Source organism: Octopus sinensis, linkage group LG3 (assembly GCF_006345805.1).
Source record: "Octopus sinensis linkage group LG3, ASM634580v1, whole genome shotgun sequence".
Lineage (NCBI taxonomy): Eukaryota > Metazoa > Mollusca > Cephalopoda > Octopoda > Octopodidae > Octopus > Octopus sinensis.
Window position 1 is genome coordinate 121347110 of NC_042999.1, and position 17335 is coordinate 121364444.

Sequence of the window (17335 nt, forward strand, 5' to 3'; positions counted from 1 at the left end):
AAACATTGTCAGCCAGTTTAGAAACAGGTGAAATAATTATACAACAAAATCAAGTTGAATGTTTAGTAATTAAAAGGGATGAAAAATGTAAAATTCTTTGAATAAAGCAGATGCTTAACAAATACCAACAAATCATAAATATAACTAACCAACAATAACACTCTAAGCAATAAAGTTCTTCATCTAGATGAAACAGCTAGTAAGAATTGTTTGATGATTATGTCCCTGTATGACAATAGTCAGCTGGATGAAATCAGTAAAAGAGTTAAAATGAAAGAAAGATGTACCTAAAGAAAACAGAATAGTTACAAACATTAACAAGAGGCAGCTTCAAAAGCCTGAAAATATAAGATACTGTAACTAGAAATATGAAAATGATGAGAATGAAAGGAAAAGAATAGGAATTGTGAATCCTTTGGGATCAAAGTCACACTCTTTTTAAAGGGGGCTATAATTGATTAACTTGAACACAGTTAACTGTTACTTTCTTTTTACTGACTCAAGGAAGAATGAGAGTAACATTGGTTTCAGCAGGCTGCAAATTCAGAATGTAAAAGGATTTAAGAAAAGTATATAATCCAGCACTCACTCCTTAGGTTCTAATATTCACCACCCTCTTAATAATAATTTTTCCTTTATATACTAATTGATAATCTTTCAAAATATTTTCCATATAAAACAATCTACTTATGCTAAGAATTTTAATAATACTATATATACTTCTCTATAAACTTATAGTGACAATAATATTACTAAGAAAATGCACATAAATTTTTTAAAATTGAATAAAAAATTTTCAAGTGCATTTCTTTAATTGAGTGTTATTTTCAAGTTTAATTTAATGAAGATATTATAACATATTTTCATTGTTATTCTTCGTTCCATACAAAGCTATTGTAGCAATTCCAGTTCTCACCTCAATTCAGATTTTACTACTTTGAATGTAACATCATCTACATAAAATTATCAAATATTTCAATTTTCCTTACATGTATTTATGCTAAGGATATGTATATGAAGAAGTAATGAAACTGATTATTTAAAAAAACATAATTGAGAGAATCAAGGTAGCTTATTTAATAATCCAGTGTTATAATGAAATTATGAAAGCCATTTCTTAAGCATAAGAAAATATTAGAAACTTTTTCACATTTTCACTGACTAATAATGGTCTGTAAGAAGGAACATTTATTTGCTTTTATTTTGAGAGAATCACCAAATCATAAAGAAGAAAGCAGATGCTAGGAGAGGTTGATAAACTGACTATTGTTTGATCATAGATAAAGATTTGAAATTCTTACACATAACAGATTGTTATGCTCATAGGAAATGAAAGAAAAGAAAGAAAACAACTTTACAATGTTTACTATGTCTATAGTATTGTTTAAGATAAGCATGAGACTAAATTTTGAGAACTATTCTTGTGAGAAACAAAACAACAAAACAGGAACAAAAAAAAAGGGAATAAAAGAAAGAAATTAACTTGATTGTAACTTTATAGGAAATATAAATCTTAAGAAACTTACGTTATTTTAATGTTCTACAACCAAAAGACAAATTATAAATAACATTCACTGGTTTGAGACAGATGTTTGCTTGACCCTTTGCAATCAGCCATCCATCATCATATAATCAATTCTATTGAATTTAGATGAAGAAATGGATGATTTCATCTCCCTTCTTGACATCTGAACAATAACTATGAATAGGAATTAAAATTGAAAGTTTTATTAAAAGACAATGCAATGCCAGTGACATCATAAATCAGGGAAGTCAAATTTGTTTGGGTTTGTGGTTTGGACTGAACTCAGAACTAGATCTCATGGGTGAGATAGAGATTATTACTCCCCAAAGCCTTATTTGTAATGTATCACCAATGTAAGTGGATAAAGGGGTCAATATACATTAAAAAGTTATCAACAGTAAAGAACAGAATATGAGGAGTTAGCAAAGTTTGTGTGTACAGTTTCTGGGAAAATTACATCTATATGGCATACATGCAGTCCTATGAAATAAGAGATCTTACAGTTATCCAAATGAATGCATAGATGAAACTTTCATATAAACAATATGAAGTGCTGTAGTTTTATAAATGATACAAAAGAATAACAGTTTCATTCTTCTGCTTAAAAGACTAAGTACAATAATCACTACACTATGAAAGCATTAATATTATATTCAAAGACAAATGCTTGATATAAAATTTGCACTGTCTCAGCTGCCAAATCCATTCAGTATTATTCATATTTCTAGAATCCATTCAAATGAACATATGCATAAATTTGAAGGGAAAAAATCTTGCTTGGCTTGGTTTTTATAGACAAAGTGAGGCGGAAATAGGTCACGTCTTTTGGTATATGGATTCAGAAGTTTCTTTTTTCATATTGTTTGAGATAAAAAGATTTCTAAAGGTGCACTTATTTAACTAATTAGAACTGAAATTAATCACAAGTTTAGTGAGGCAGTGACTCAGAATGCATGCTAGTGATATATATTTTACAGAATATTTTTAATATGAAAAATATCTTAATTTATTAAATTGAGCTAGAGACCACACAAAACATTGCTGCATATATATCACAAGCTATATGTTTCACATCCATATTATAAACAAATGCAGCTAGTTTTGCCCCCCACCCCTGCCCTCGTCTCTCTCTAGATATTAAATTGGATATAATAGATGAGACTTTCACATAAACAATATGAATTGTGATACTTTTGCAAATGATACAAAAGAGCAACAATTTCTCCAGTTTAAAAACAAGTACAATAACCACTGCACTATGAAAAACTAATATACATTCAAATTTAGCATACAAGCATTTATTTTAACTTACTTAGAATTGAATGAATATAACAATTCATTTACTCAATAAACAAACTCCACAAGGGTTAGATGCTATCTCTTACCACGGTCGAACAATGATGATGATCTCTTACTGTCTTGATATTCAATGTTTAGACAAGAATTGCATTGTTATTTAATGTACAGATGAAAATTGATTTCAAGAAACATAACAAAGAAGTGTGTTGTTTGATTCCTTGAGGGAAAGCCAGATTTTTTTTTTTCCCTGAATGTAACTTATCTATTCCTACTTTGTATTTAAATCTTTCTGCAATTACCTAGTAAACCAAGTCAAATTTCAACGAAGAAATTTGGTCAAAAGGTTGGCATGCCATATTATTGTAATGGTTGCGTAAATTACAAGATTAGCAGTTTTGAATTTGCTTCAATTATATGGCATCATAAACAACGTTTTACTAGAATAGCTCATCAGAAAATCTAGAGTTTTAGAAGTTATATTAATGACCACTGAATAGAGACAGGTTCTTAATGACAGTTTCTATCATCTTTGACATTCAAGAAATCAAATCAATACAGCAGCAGTTAATGGGAGCAGAAGGATCATAATTGTGTACCATTATACATTTCTAAACAGATGCCCAGGAATATAAGAGTAGTTGTGACTTTGAGTCACAGTTAATGTGAAAATAAGCTTGTAAATAATGTTAAGAGAAAAAAATCTGCTAATTTATTTAATAGCTGGGAAAATTAAGGAAGGGAAAAGTGGAATTTAAACTAAATAAGATACCTGGTATTGAAACACAGAAAGTGTTGTTGAGTGGTTCCAGTTTAACTCTGATGTTATAACAATAGGGTAAGCTAACTATATGCAATGTGCATTTTCTTCGGGTGTACTATATCTCTCTTTAGGTGAGAACCATCAATACACTATAATACGCAGTGATGAAACGTATGGAGTGCAATGTAACAGTCAGAAGATGTTAACTTGTCACTTTTCTGTTTATTTTTGAATGTTACAGGATCTGGCTGGATACAGATGTGGGCAAGATGAACTGATGAACTTAGAACACCAAAGCAGCATCTCTTCTACATCTACAATTCAATATGTGCTTCCCACCACAATGTTTGTGGTTAATAGGGTACTAATGCTACATCCATTTCTGTGTGTGTGTGCTTTTGTGATTGCTTAAAGTAAACAGTGAAATGGTGATTTTTATGGTAGTATTGCAGTAGTTTTCAGAGGTGCTGTGGATATACTGGTGGAAGTTAAGTGATTTTTGCAAGTACTAACAGTTTGGAGTTTGTTCTCTAGTTTTGTTTCATTGGTATTCATTGTTCAGTGGTTTATAAGTATGGTTTATGTACAAATAATGATGGTGTAAAGTAAACTATTTGTGCCATTTTCACTTTATTGTGATTTGTTGTAAGATGACTAGAGACCCAAACAGTGGCATAATCCATTATGGAACCAATGTATTGCTTGTTAGTCAAATGTGGGTCCTAATTATGTTTGTACATGTCTGTAGGTTTTGCTTTCTTTATAACTTCATCCACACAATTTTGTCATTTTCATATATTATATATGGCTTTAGATGTAATGGTGTCTCTTGTTTTAGAAGAGACAACACAGCTGATATGCCAAAAACTACCTAAATCAGGTTTTGCACCATGTTTCTTGGTGGCTGAAGTATAGTAGAAAGACGTGTGTGTGTGTGTGTGTGTGCGTGTGTGTGAGAGAGAGAGAGATGTCATCTGCATATGAGGTTGTGTTTATGCTTGGAGTGGGTGTAGGAAAGTGATATAAATATATGTTGAAAAGGGTGGATATGACAAAAACCCTTGCATTCCATGAGGCAAGTCCTGATCAGCTGAGAGGCTGTGTGTTAACTGATGCATTGTATTGTCTCTTATGTAAATGTACAGTATTGTATGCATTATTAGATAGCAAGGAACAGTAACAACTTTGCTAGTCTTAATGATAGCTTGTGTGAGAGATTTTTTGTTGTTGAAGCTGCCACATGTCTGCCTTTTTATTATGTTCATCAGAGGTATGGTTGGTCTAAATCTGTTGCACGATTGATCTGGGGGAAGAGAATGAATGGTTATGACCAGCCCTTCTAGAATTTCTAATGGCATGTATATATAGATGATGGTTCTGCAACATCCTTTACTTGGACTTTTTGATACATATGATTTTGCCCATCTTACAGATACTTGGAACTTGACAATGTTTGTCAGGTAATTAAGTGAGCAGAGTACTAGGTGATGTCTTTATTGGTGTTGCTAAGAGTCAATCAAGTTGATAATATAAATTGACTAAATTTATTTGATTTAATGGGATTACATATGACTACATTCAGATAGAGGGAACTTCTTTTTATTTTGCATAAAAACTATCTTTATACGTCAAAGTGTCAATGACTATGATATTCCTGTAATAAATAAGATAGAGTAACAATCAAATGAAAGAGAGCTGATGAAAGTGGCTTACTATCTAAAGCTGTAAGGTACTTGTGAGTTGGATAGATCTAAAATGAATTGCCAATATAGAAGTTACCAGTTTGTAACTTAGATTAAGATACTAGTTGCTTCTTTAAATAAATGATTTTGTTATGGTTAACCACTGACATAGAATAAAGACACTAATTACAAATTATAGAATTCCTCCTTGAATAGGATTTCTTGCCCCTTCCTAGAAGTATGAAATGACATTTTAAGGGCAGTAGCAAAGAACATGTATACTGCAAATAACTGTTATATTAAAAGCACCAAAAGCTTTATACCAAAAAAATTTATATAGTAAGATTTAATCCTTAGGTTGCAGATTACACCAACTGTTGATCTACTAAATATCATATCATATGAATATCATTTATTGAAAATAAGAATGGAAAATGCTAATTGGCAACAGTAGACTATCTTCTGAAACAAAAATATGTTCAATTCTTGCTTCACCAGTGAGCCTTAGTGATATTGTTTTACAACACCCAGGTTGTGTCCTGATCAATGTCATTTTGACATTTTTATAGATAATTTTAGTGAGGTAAGGTGCTTAAATTTCAGTACATTTGATGAGAATAGTTAGAGCTTAAACAAATTTAAATATTTCATAGACAGGTTTAAAAAATTAAAACATTTGTTGCAGGCTCAAATATTTAATTCTTTTGGTTTATTTTGTCAGGTTTTTGCTAACTTAGATGCTGGAGTATAATCTTGTGATACAAAATATTCTACCAACTATGATTGTGATTTACATATTAATTTTGAATTAATTTGTATGTATTATTTCAAACAATCAACTAAACTGCCACAGAGCAATAAACAATTTTTGTTTTATCTTTACAAAAAAAGCAAGGAAAATTAGTTCGTGATTTTTGCTTCAAATACATTTGAAGCAAATTATATTGCAATTACAGATGAATGGTTGAAATAGTAAATGAACGAAAAGAATCAAAAACCTGAACACATCAGCTGAGTTGCAGAGAACATGAGGTAATGAGTGAAATACAGAACAAATGTACAATTTATGAATGTATGAATAACAGTTTATATGTTGGCATGTATATGTTTCTCTATGATGTGTGTATTCACTGCATTTGTATGTTTGGTGTATCTTAAAGTGAAGAAAATGCTAAGGTTTATGTAAGAAAAAGAAAGCATATGAGCGAGTAGGAGAGAGAAATTGTGACACCTTAAAACAAGACTGAGACTAGCTGAAACCAGCCTAACAGCTGAGAATGTTTCACTGACTGTGTCATCTGAAACACAGACTGAGACACTTGGAAAGTGTTTGCTAGGTACAAGACTACACAAGGGGAGCAGAAGTTCTGCTTTTCTATTGAGGATTATTGAATAAAAATATCTTTTGATTATCTAATGACCTCTTTTAGATCAAAATGTAATAAAAATGATAGAGTAATAGAATTGTATGGAAAAGTAACCAATAGAAGTCACCATGTGAAATATTTTTAGCATCTAAATCAGTAGGGTGACAGAGTTGGATGGGAGACTTATAAGAAATTTCTGATATAAAAATTCCTTGTAACTTGCTTCTTTAAATAAATGACTTTGTTCATGGCTAAGGCTAAAGCAATTTTTATATGGCTCAAGTAGATCAAAGGATCATAGAAGGGTCAAATTACTTTTACCATGTATTTTGCTTGTGTATATAAAAGGACTGGCAAGATAAATACTGTGTGCAGGTCTGAAATCACAAATGCCAACTTCAAATCCTGGCCAGCTACAGGTCTGTTTTATATCACACTATACGTCATTTGAATTTTATTATATTTTTCTTGTTTCTTTGTTTTCTCCTAACATAAAGCTTGTCAAAATGGGTTCTATTAATAGGTAAATTAGTTGAAATTTTCTCTTTCTACTTCACAGATTCATTCTTCATCATGTCAAAAAAAAAACAACAACAATGAGAAAGAAATCGAGAAAAAAATGACTATAATGTGCTTTGGCTTCATTTGCACAACAGGAAATGATGGCTAGCAAAATCTCCAGTGTATTCTTGGTATCACTTGATTTTCTAAAAAAATATCTAGAGCTATTCCTACTTCAAAAGCACTCCAAGAACAAAGGATGGCAGAGCTGATGCTGAAGAACAAATGATGGGTCACTGAAAGTAAAAAATACTCATTTCCATTCTAGAAGAATTCATCCAAAGCTGGATTTCATTTCTGCTGAAAAACTACATTTTGATTCTTACTAAGTGGCATATTAGGTGATCAAGATACACCACACAATGGCAGACCTCAAGCCAAGCACGTTGAAAATGGGAACTATTGACCTAGGTCAAGGAATAAGAACAAAACCAAAACAAATGCTTCTATCAATAAGTGTTATTAACAACCAGCATCAGTGAGTTGAGTGAAAATATTTTGGGCAAAGACAGCTCAAATGACAGAGATAGCCTTCTAAACATCTCTTTTCAAATGGATGCATAAATTGATATCTCCAGTTGTTGTTAACACAGTGAGATATATTAATGATAGTACAGTGAACGAAACTTTCCAGTTTCAAAATCTGACATCAGACACAACTGCAAAGGATATAATGCATTGATAAAACGTTTTTTTACCAAACATAATTTAAGTATCAATGTCAATGATTCTGTGTGAACTGATGTGATATTGGCAATGCTTGAAAATAAATATAGCTTATCTGCACAGTTGAGACAAAAAACTTCAAAAGTTGCATGCTATCTACTGATTTGTATGTCAGCATGTTTTGGCATTAACAACATTTATTAAAAATTTCAAAACAGAATTTGACACATATGTGGGTATTTTATTAATTCTTTTAAATTCTTGATTATTTTCAAAATTAATTGAAAAATACAGACAGTGTATTTTATAAAAATTATGGTCACAAAAGGATTAAAGCACTAGCCCACTTTAGAGTACAGCAGTAAACATTTGTGCAATATATTACATGGTTAGATTGAACTCAGAACCATGTAACTGTGAATTTTACTACAGTGAAATGAAATGTGCCAAAAGAATTTTTTCTTTAACTCAACATGAGTCAATTCTTCTATATTATAATTGTAAGCATTTCTATACATAAAATTCAGAAACCTTTTGAGAAAAAATTCTATGAAAATATAGCTTTAGATATAAGCCTTCTGAAACGGGTATTGTCTTTTAAAAGCAATAATCAAGGGATATTTCAACCACTTCTTAAGGGAATATATTTTAAAATAAACAACATAATTACAGACAATTATAACTCAATAAAAAGATATTTTTTACACTAAATTAATTCTTCAGTATTGTATAATAAAAATATTCTGTATTCTAACTTTATAATCATAGTTGAACTATTTTTAGTTCAACTTAAAACAAAGATAACTTATTCATATTTTCATTTCACATAAATAAATTGGTTAAACTCTTCTCTTACAATAAGTAAAATTTTACACAACATAGCACACAAAATTTGAACTGACATAATGTAAGTTAACTAGAAATTTTAATAGTCTCATAATCATCATTGTGTAACGTCTGATACCCCTCCTAATGCCAACCACTCCACCAAGTATACTGGATGCTTTTTATGTGATACCATCACGGGTGCTTTTAAGTGGCACCAGTGCTTTTACATCTTACTACTATGCAGCTTAACAATTCATACACATAATACAATCTACCCTTCACTCAGTGAGAGAGAGAACTTTGGTTGCCAACAGAGGTAAGAGCTCTCTGAACTTTCTCCGTCCTATTCTTATTCTAGAATATACAATAATTATCAAAAAGGATGTCTGTGCAGATTTCAATTCTCCTTAAAGCAATGTTAACCTAAAATTCATTTCAGCCAATATACTATTGTTGTTGTTTCACTCTCTCTCTCTCTCTCTCTATATATATATATATATATGACGCACACAAATATGTCTATATATATATATATATATATATATATATATATATATATATATATATATATGTATATAGGCAGGGCTGGCCTGCTAGGTAGCCGGCCGAATGCTAGAAAGAGATCATCAACGATCAAACTACAAGGGAAATTCTCTTGATAATTAATATTAATTTATCTCCCTCATTACTTATATATATATATATATGACGCACACAAATATGTCTACACACATATATACATATTAATATACCTACATATATAACATCATACATGTATATGCATATATATTTACACATGTATATGGCAAGGATATGATTAAAATGCATGCAGGAAAAGAGCCATGGATTGGGAGTCTTAGTATTTTAAGGAGTGTGAAACTACCTCTTAGCCACTATTGCTAATAGTAGCTAAGAGGTGGTTCCAAGTCATGCTAATTATTCCACAGATTGGATCTGAAATATGCTACTAGTCCATGTCAGAATAAACCTATTAACAATAGGTCTACTCTGACTTTGGGTAATAGCATACTTCAGGATCCCAGCTATGGGTCAATAAGCATGTTTTGGAATTGTCTTCAGAAAACAGTTACTCACAAATACCCCATCAGACCTAGGGAAGATGAGTCCCTTTAGCTGTTCATCTGAGATGAAGCAATGCAATACACATCTTGCATCCCAATAAATGCTGGTCTCTTAGTGCTTGTTGAAGAGATCAATGCAAGTTTGAAAGGAGAGAGAGTGAAACTTACATTCCATAAATCAAGTTTACTATAAGAATATTCACTGAGCATGTTGCTCAATATATCAAGACACCAGCAGAAAGTACTGTGTAGTTGTGTCTTGTTGAACTTTCAATTGTTCAAGGGATGAGAGTCCATGACCACACATTCAGACACACACAAATATTTGCATATGTATATGTACATAAATATATATACACACAGGTAATATCACTGCATATCTCTCATGAATATCACTGCATATCACTCCCATCTTTGTTTCAGGGAGTAGAGTTGTAGTTTTTTCAGTCTCTTCCAGTAGTTCAGCTATTCCTCAAGTTCTGCTATTAATTTGACACTGTGTTGTGACTACAGTTGAGAGCAATAGTCCAGATGGCTGAGGACAAATGTATTCTATAGAACCAGCATAGTTTTCTGGTCCCTTGTTCTGAAAGGTTTCAGAATCCATCCAGCCATTCACTTGCATATTGCCCCCATTTGCTAATATGCATGTGAAAGGAGGTGTCATTGCTCAAATCAAATCTCAGATCACACACTCTACTTGACTCTAGGATTGCTGCTCTTTCTAGTTCAAAGTATCTTTATTGCAGCTAGTTGATAGTAGAGGGTTTAGAATTTTCCTGTATCAAATTGCAAGTTGCTTTCTTCAGTCCATTTACATATGGCATGTAGGTCCTTCTGTAGAAGATTAGCCTCAAAGGGTTCCTTAACTGCTTGTACTATTTTTGTGTTATTGACACAGCTAGTAAGTGTGGATGTGTGTGTAACTGATGGCTATAGCATGTCCAAAAGAATTACCATAAACAACAGCAGCCCCCAAGACAGTTCTCTGAAGCACTCCGCTCGCTATTACTGTCTCCTGAGAGAAGGTCTTATTTATTTCCACAGCCTGGTTTCTCAGTTTTCTGACTATATTGAGTCTCTATAGCTTGTGACTTATCATTCCATGATTGGCCTTATCAAAGGGCTTTACAAAATCAAGATATATCACATCCATGTTTGAGTGATTCATTAGTGGTTTTAGTGGTTTTAATGATGTAGGAGCTGTGTAAGGCAGCTTCTTCCTGATTGGAAGCCATGCTGGGTGCCAGGGAACAAGTCCTTATGTCCTAGGATGGTGATCAGCTTTCTCCTGACAATATATTCCATGACTTTGCAGACATGTGAGTTTAGAGAGACAAGCATGTAATTTTTACATGCTCCTCCTTTGTGGATAGAACATCTTATACCTTCCATTAAATTTCTGGGTAGTCTCCCAGTTGCAAGGAAGCTTTGGAAGAGTATCTGTAGTGGTCTTATTAGAGTCTCTTTGCATTTCTTTCAGAGAATTGCTGGAAATCCACAGGCCTGAGCTGGGTTTAATCTCATTTCATTAATGACTGACATTACATCAGTTTCCACTATTTTGATGTAATAAAAAATTGTCATCTTTTGTGTAGAGCTGTGGTAACAAAGAATTCATGCCCTCCCTTTTTCATGAGAATGTCTGAGCTCACTTTCAAATTGAAGCAATGTTTGTTTAAGAAAGAATACGTTGCTATCCTTCAGTGGCCAATTTAGATGGTTTGAGATCTTTGCTCATCATCACTGCAATGCTTGAAGCAAATTACAGTACTCTTTTATTATCTAACATTTCTAATTCTTTGATGACGGAGTTTCACCTCTATAACTGAAAGACTGGTAAAACTGATTTATCATTCTTTAGTTATATGCATTAATGTTAAAGATGATCTTATAAATATCACAGAATCTGAAAAGTTTCTTCTTGTAGACAATAAAAAGAATTGGTTTATGAACACATGCCTTGACAGTATCAATCCTTAGTATCAATACAAGAAACTTATTTAAAATAATATATGATGTGTAACAAGCCAGTTGATTACTTTCAATAGATCAGATCAAGATTCTCTTAAATCATAACTATTCATAAACACTGGCTTCAGTAGCATGACAAAATCATCAGAATATCCAAATTAACATGGATTGTGTGTTGATCATTACTCATTTACAATATATACATCATCAACATTAATGAACTAGAAATAAGAGAGCAAAATAATAAAATCTAAGAATAATTAATCTCGTTTGTCTACTTTCCAAATTCAAATCCTGTTGAAATTGATTTTGCCTTTCATTTTTTTCACAGATTCAGCAATGCATGGTTTAGAACTTTCTTTTTAATCAACTATACATTCCTTCCAAGAAGACTTTACTCTTTTATTTCATGAGAAAATCAATATTTAGTAAGCAACTAGTTAGTTAAAATTACAAATATACGATGTAATCCAAAAGTCTAACAGATTATACTGCCAATACATATGATATCAGTTGAATTTTGATTTCAAAGATATAAATGAAAATATTCTTTTATACAGAGCATTTCCTAAGCATAAATTTTGTTTTGTTACCACGTGATGCAGCTGACCAACACTCTGACACAACTTCTAGCATGAATTATAGAAAAGTAGGTAACAAATATAAATGTTACTGATTCCAACCTTGTATTATCATCACAAAACAATCCTCATGTAAAATTAATATGTAGTATCCATAAAAATGTATTTTTGGTTTCTATATTTGTTTTTACTGGCTGCCATCCCAAATTAATATATTTTCTCTGAAAATTGTTGGCTGATGTCAGATGGAAGTTCCAAATGTATAATTTACAAGGATAAAGCATAGATGGTTGTCTAGCAATATTCAATGAATTGTGATTTCAAATTTAAAGAAATACTTTTTTTTTATTTTTAGAAAGCAGTCAATAGAAATGACAGGAAAAGGAACTATGAAGATGTGTATATACATATATACATGTGTGTGTGTGTGTGTGTGCGTGCATGTTGTGTGTGTGTGTGTGTGTGTGTGAGAGAGAGTGTGTGTGTGTGTGTGTGTATCCATATTTATATCCATATAATATATATGGATATATGTGCATGCTTTTGTGTCTGTGTGTGCTCCAAACAAATATAAATGCATGTCCAGGAACATAAGAATTTAATCAATATCACATATGTGTGTTAATTTTGAATAGTATTAACATCAGGGGCATAAACATTGATCTAAAAATATAATATCAAAAGAGAAAAGTGATATATGTTTCATTTACTTTGTATAATTATTATGAATATAATATTCACTTGATCAATGAAATTTTTATGTTGAAATCATAAGTTCTACACAGTAACTGAATATGTTAGACCAATGTGATTGAAGAAAGTACAATAACTGAAAATAAATTTCATCACCCAATTGCCATTATCACAAATATCTCATTTGTAAACTAAAATAAATATTTAAATTTTGTTACACAATACACATTATATTTCAGCAGCTTTACATTTCAGCTAGAACAGATGATTTAAAACTAATTTCAATTCAATTTTCATTCAAATTTTTGAAACGTGTCCATTGAATTCATAGAAAGAAAGACTGTTATATGTATAAATATAAAGGAGGATACATTAAAAAATTCTAAACAATATAATAGGACAAATTCTACAATTGTTCACAAATGTGAAGCCTACCAAATATGATTTGTAGTTTTATTTTCATAGAATTGCTGAAATAGATGACAGTGTAATGCACTGAGATAAGTAGATAAGATTAGCACTAATAGTTGTCCACTCTCACAACACAACCGAGATATTCAAGCTATTAACTTCATACCAGTTTCTCAAGCTGAACTTTAAGTATAATAATCTGCTTCTAAATAAAATAACAAAAAGTAAATATTTCCCCAAATGATAAATGTGGGAACAATTTAAATATAAAACTTTAAAAAAGATTAATTTCTGTAATTCCATGATAACTTACACACACATATAACAAAGAATGATTGAGATGCCACCTCATTGATTATTCAATGCCTGACAATGCTACACAACTGCAACAATTACTAGGTTTGTTTAGTTAACAATTTAAATGATTATCTCCTTTCACAGAATTAATATACCCAATGCTATTACAACCTACATTTCTATATCAATCAAAGACACTTAAATGCTATTCATCAACTTAAAATTTTAAAATCCACTTCCTTTTTTTTACCTGATTTTCTTGAAGTCTCACTATATGTTGAAAGCAATGCTTCTGGAACTAAAATCTCAGGCATACATTCACAGTAGAAGGTTGAGAAGAAACTGATCTACCTGCCTTCTCAGAACACTTTCTCATTCTGAACAGAAATCCCTTGTAAATTGAAAAAGGGGCTCTGGCCATCACAAAAACCAATTGAAAATGGTGAACCTTTTTCATTATTCAAAATACACAGCAACTAGCAATCCATCTCATTCATTTTTTTAGTTACAAAAGTAGAAGAAAAAATGAAAAACGACAAGATTTTTTTGTTGGTGGACTGAAGGTATATATGTCAAAGAAACACACCTACCAGAAGCATCACTATAAAACTTAGAATTGCAAATTGGCACAAGCTTTTTTGTGTCATCTAGACATCACTCAATTATAGTATCATGTCAGCTGAAAGAACATAACATTTTCCTTGAGAGATATTAAATCTTAAAACCTTGAATTTGGTTTGAATTTTTTCAAAACCAGAATCATAGTTCCTGCCAAACTTTTTGAATCCATTCAAACTCTGAGCATCTACATCATTGTTGACTTCAAAAGTTTACTGCCATTGTATAAGGCTTACTACCTGTTGATTATAGAAATTAGTGAGCACTAAAGGTTTCCCTCCATGTTTGTGTGCTGGAATGTAGTAGTTGCTTTAATAATTTACTTTCTTCAAAATATATTCTCTGCATTTGGTGCTCCAGTTTCAACCCACTCAAACCACAGATTCTAATTTATGTTTTTACCTTTTTGATTAAATGACGAATATTGCTCAAATCAAAACAGCTATCTTACTGACTGAACATCAAAACTGAATTCCTTGGAGAATAATAACAGTTGATTTTCATTATAAAAAATCTGCCAGAAAACAATGGTCGTGACATTTTAGACGAATCAGTCCATGTGTTTATGTCTTTCCTTTGCACTGTAACAAACTAGATGCCTTAAGATAGTCTTTAACTCTCAGTATTTATCATCATCAGAAGTTTCACCTAGAAGGCTATCTGAACCAAAGGAAATTTTGTTTAGATGATCTAATGTGAAGATGCCGACGACCGCTCGGTTCAAAGTCACCCTTGACCACAAATGGCCTGAACTCTTTGCATGAACACCACCCTGTACATAACTCCATGTCCCCCTACATGGCCTTGCTTTTTGCTTTTTGAGCCAAAAAATTAATTTAACTTAACTTAATTCCAACTATAAATACAATGAAAGGTTGGATGTGTTTAACTGATGCTCCTCATAACCATAGTCATAGACTCTTAAATAAAAATATTACTAAATGGAAGAATGAGTTACATATGGATTTGATAGCATTCTGACCCAAAAGAGACTTCTATTGATGACTGCTACAATGCTAGCTTGTCAGAGAGTCCAGCTCAAAAAGGCTCTAAGTCAATAGATAGATGTTTTTTCCATGATTGCCACAGTAGTATGCAGAGAGATCAAGCTTGACAGGTATAAGATGAAAGAAAGTGCAGTATCAATCCTGTTACTGAAGAAGAAATGACAACCTCATCCCTTCAGATTCCTCATCATTCAACAAGACTCTCAGAAGTCCAGGAGAGACTAAATCTTTTAATGTTATAAATTGCTACTTCAAGCTCTGGTACAGATAGTCTTTTAAATAGAAATGCACAGTCATCTTGCCTAGTATAGCTGAACTATAGCTTCTCAAATACTGTTTCATATTACAATACCAAACTTACACACAATATGTTTCTGAATTCCATAATAATAATTCTAAAGACTATACTAAAAAGGAGATGCTGAAACAAATACTTAAATTCTCACACAGTCATATCAGTCAATTCAACAACCAGTGTAAATAATTTATCCATGTCAGGCTTTCTCATGACCACCAATGAAAATGACATGGAATGTATCAAATAAAGGAAGAAACTTCTAAGTAATTACTTTACTTGTGAGATATAGTAACCAAATTCTTTCAAAAAATGACACCTTACTGTCTCAAAGAAAGCAAAAGATACAACTGGCATAGGGGTTCTAAAGATATACAAAAAGATGGAATGGCTATGGCTGGAATATTTTTGATTAAAGGTCTGTTTAACAAGGAGGTAATTTAGGGCAAAACAACACTACAAAGTGCATTCTTTAGATTAATTATTGTGACTTTTATGACTGTATTCATTATCTAGTGTGTTAGCTTAAGTCCTCTGCAAATTCAATAAAACACATTTGCCTTTGTTGCTTTAAATAAATTTAATATCCCCTGCATAGTAAGTATGAAAAAAAGGCAACATTTAATAAGGAAACATATATAAGATAATATAGTTAAATTCTGCTGAATCATTCATAACATGAAAGCACATTTTATGAATATCTCTCATGATATATTTTTAAAAGAGCTTGCTTCCTTCTCTTTGTATACTAGAACCTATGGAATATTTTTGCTAAATGGTTCTTTCAAACAAACTCATGAATATAAACAGACACACATACATATGTACTTATATACACAAAGCTTTGTACTAAATGAAGCTGGTGATAAAGTGAAATTGACAATTTTCATTATAGTATAACATAGAAGTCAATATTTGTATGAAGATTCCCAAATGACCTTGTCACAATTTCAATTAACAAGATAGGTAAGACAGCAGTATATTAGCTGAAGTGAGTGGAAGAGTAAGATATGAATAAAGAAGATGATTAACTAAGTGTGAGTGAAAGAGTAATTAGATAATAGAGAGTTCGTTTTATTAACTGATTTCACCCACATATTGATAACTGTTTTCCTCCTCTTTTTATAACATAATTCAACATCTACCATTAGCTAGGTTCCTTCTATCTCTCAATATGTGAGCCTGTGTCATTGTATCTCTTTCATATTCAATGTCTGCATAATTAAAATCCATACTGAAAGAAACATTGTCATTTTCAAAGTATGTAATACTGGTTATATTTATAAAACTGAACACTGATTTGAACCAATATTCAGCACTCATTTATTAATGTCTCTCACAAGCATTTCAAAAGAGGAACTGAGTAAATTTGCATTTATCTATTTTCATATGTTTTTATATTTTACAAATCTTAATATTCAGATATATGCTTGTATTGTTAAAGCAAATGTTTTCTAACCTAGTGTCCTTCCTGTCATAAATCAGTAAAAAATGTACATACATATATAACATCAAATCAAATAATTCATTCACTAACATACATAATAAAAATTAATTTGTTGCATATACATAACATAATGAATTCTGGTCTATGTCATAATCAAATGAAGTAAACAAGTAACTATAGTGATTAAATTACTTTAAATTTGGATTGACAAAGTAATGATATTTTATGAATAGTTAATAGCG

At 31.4% G+C, this 17335-nt stretch overlaps 1 protein-coding gene across 6 annotated transcripts in view; it reads right to left on the reverse strand.

The window, feature by feature from the left end:
- LOC115209612 overlaps positions 1-17335 on the reverse strand; it is a 278107-nt gene that overhangs the window by 165195 nt on the left and 95577 nt on the right. The window lies entirely within an intron of this gene.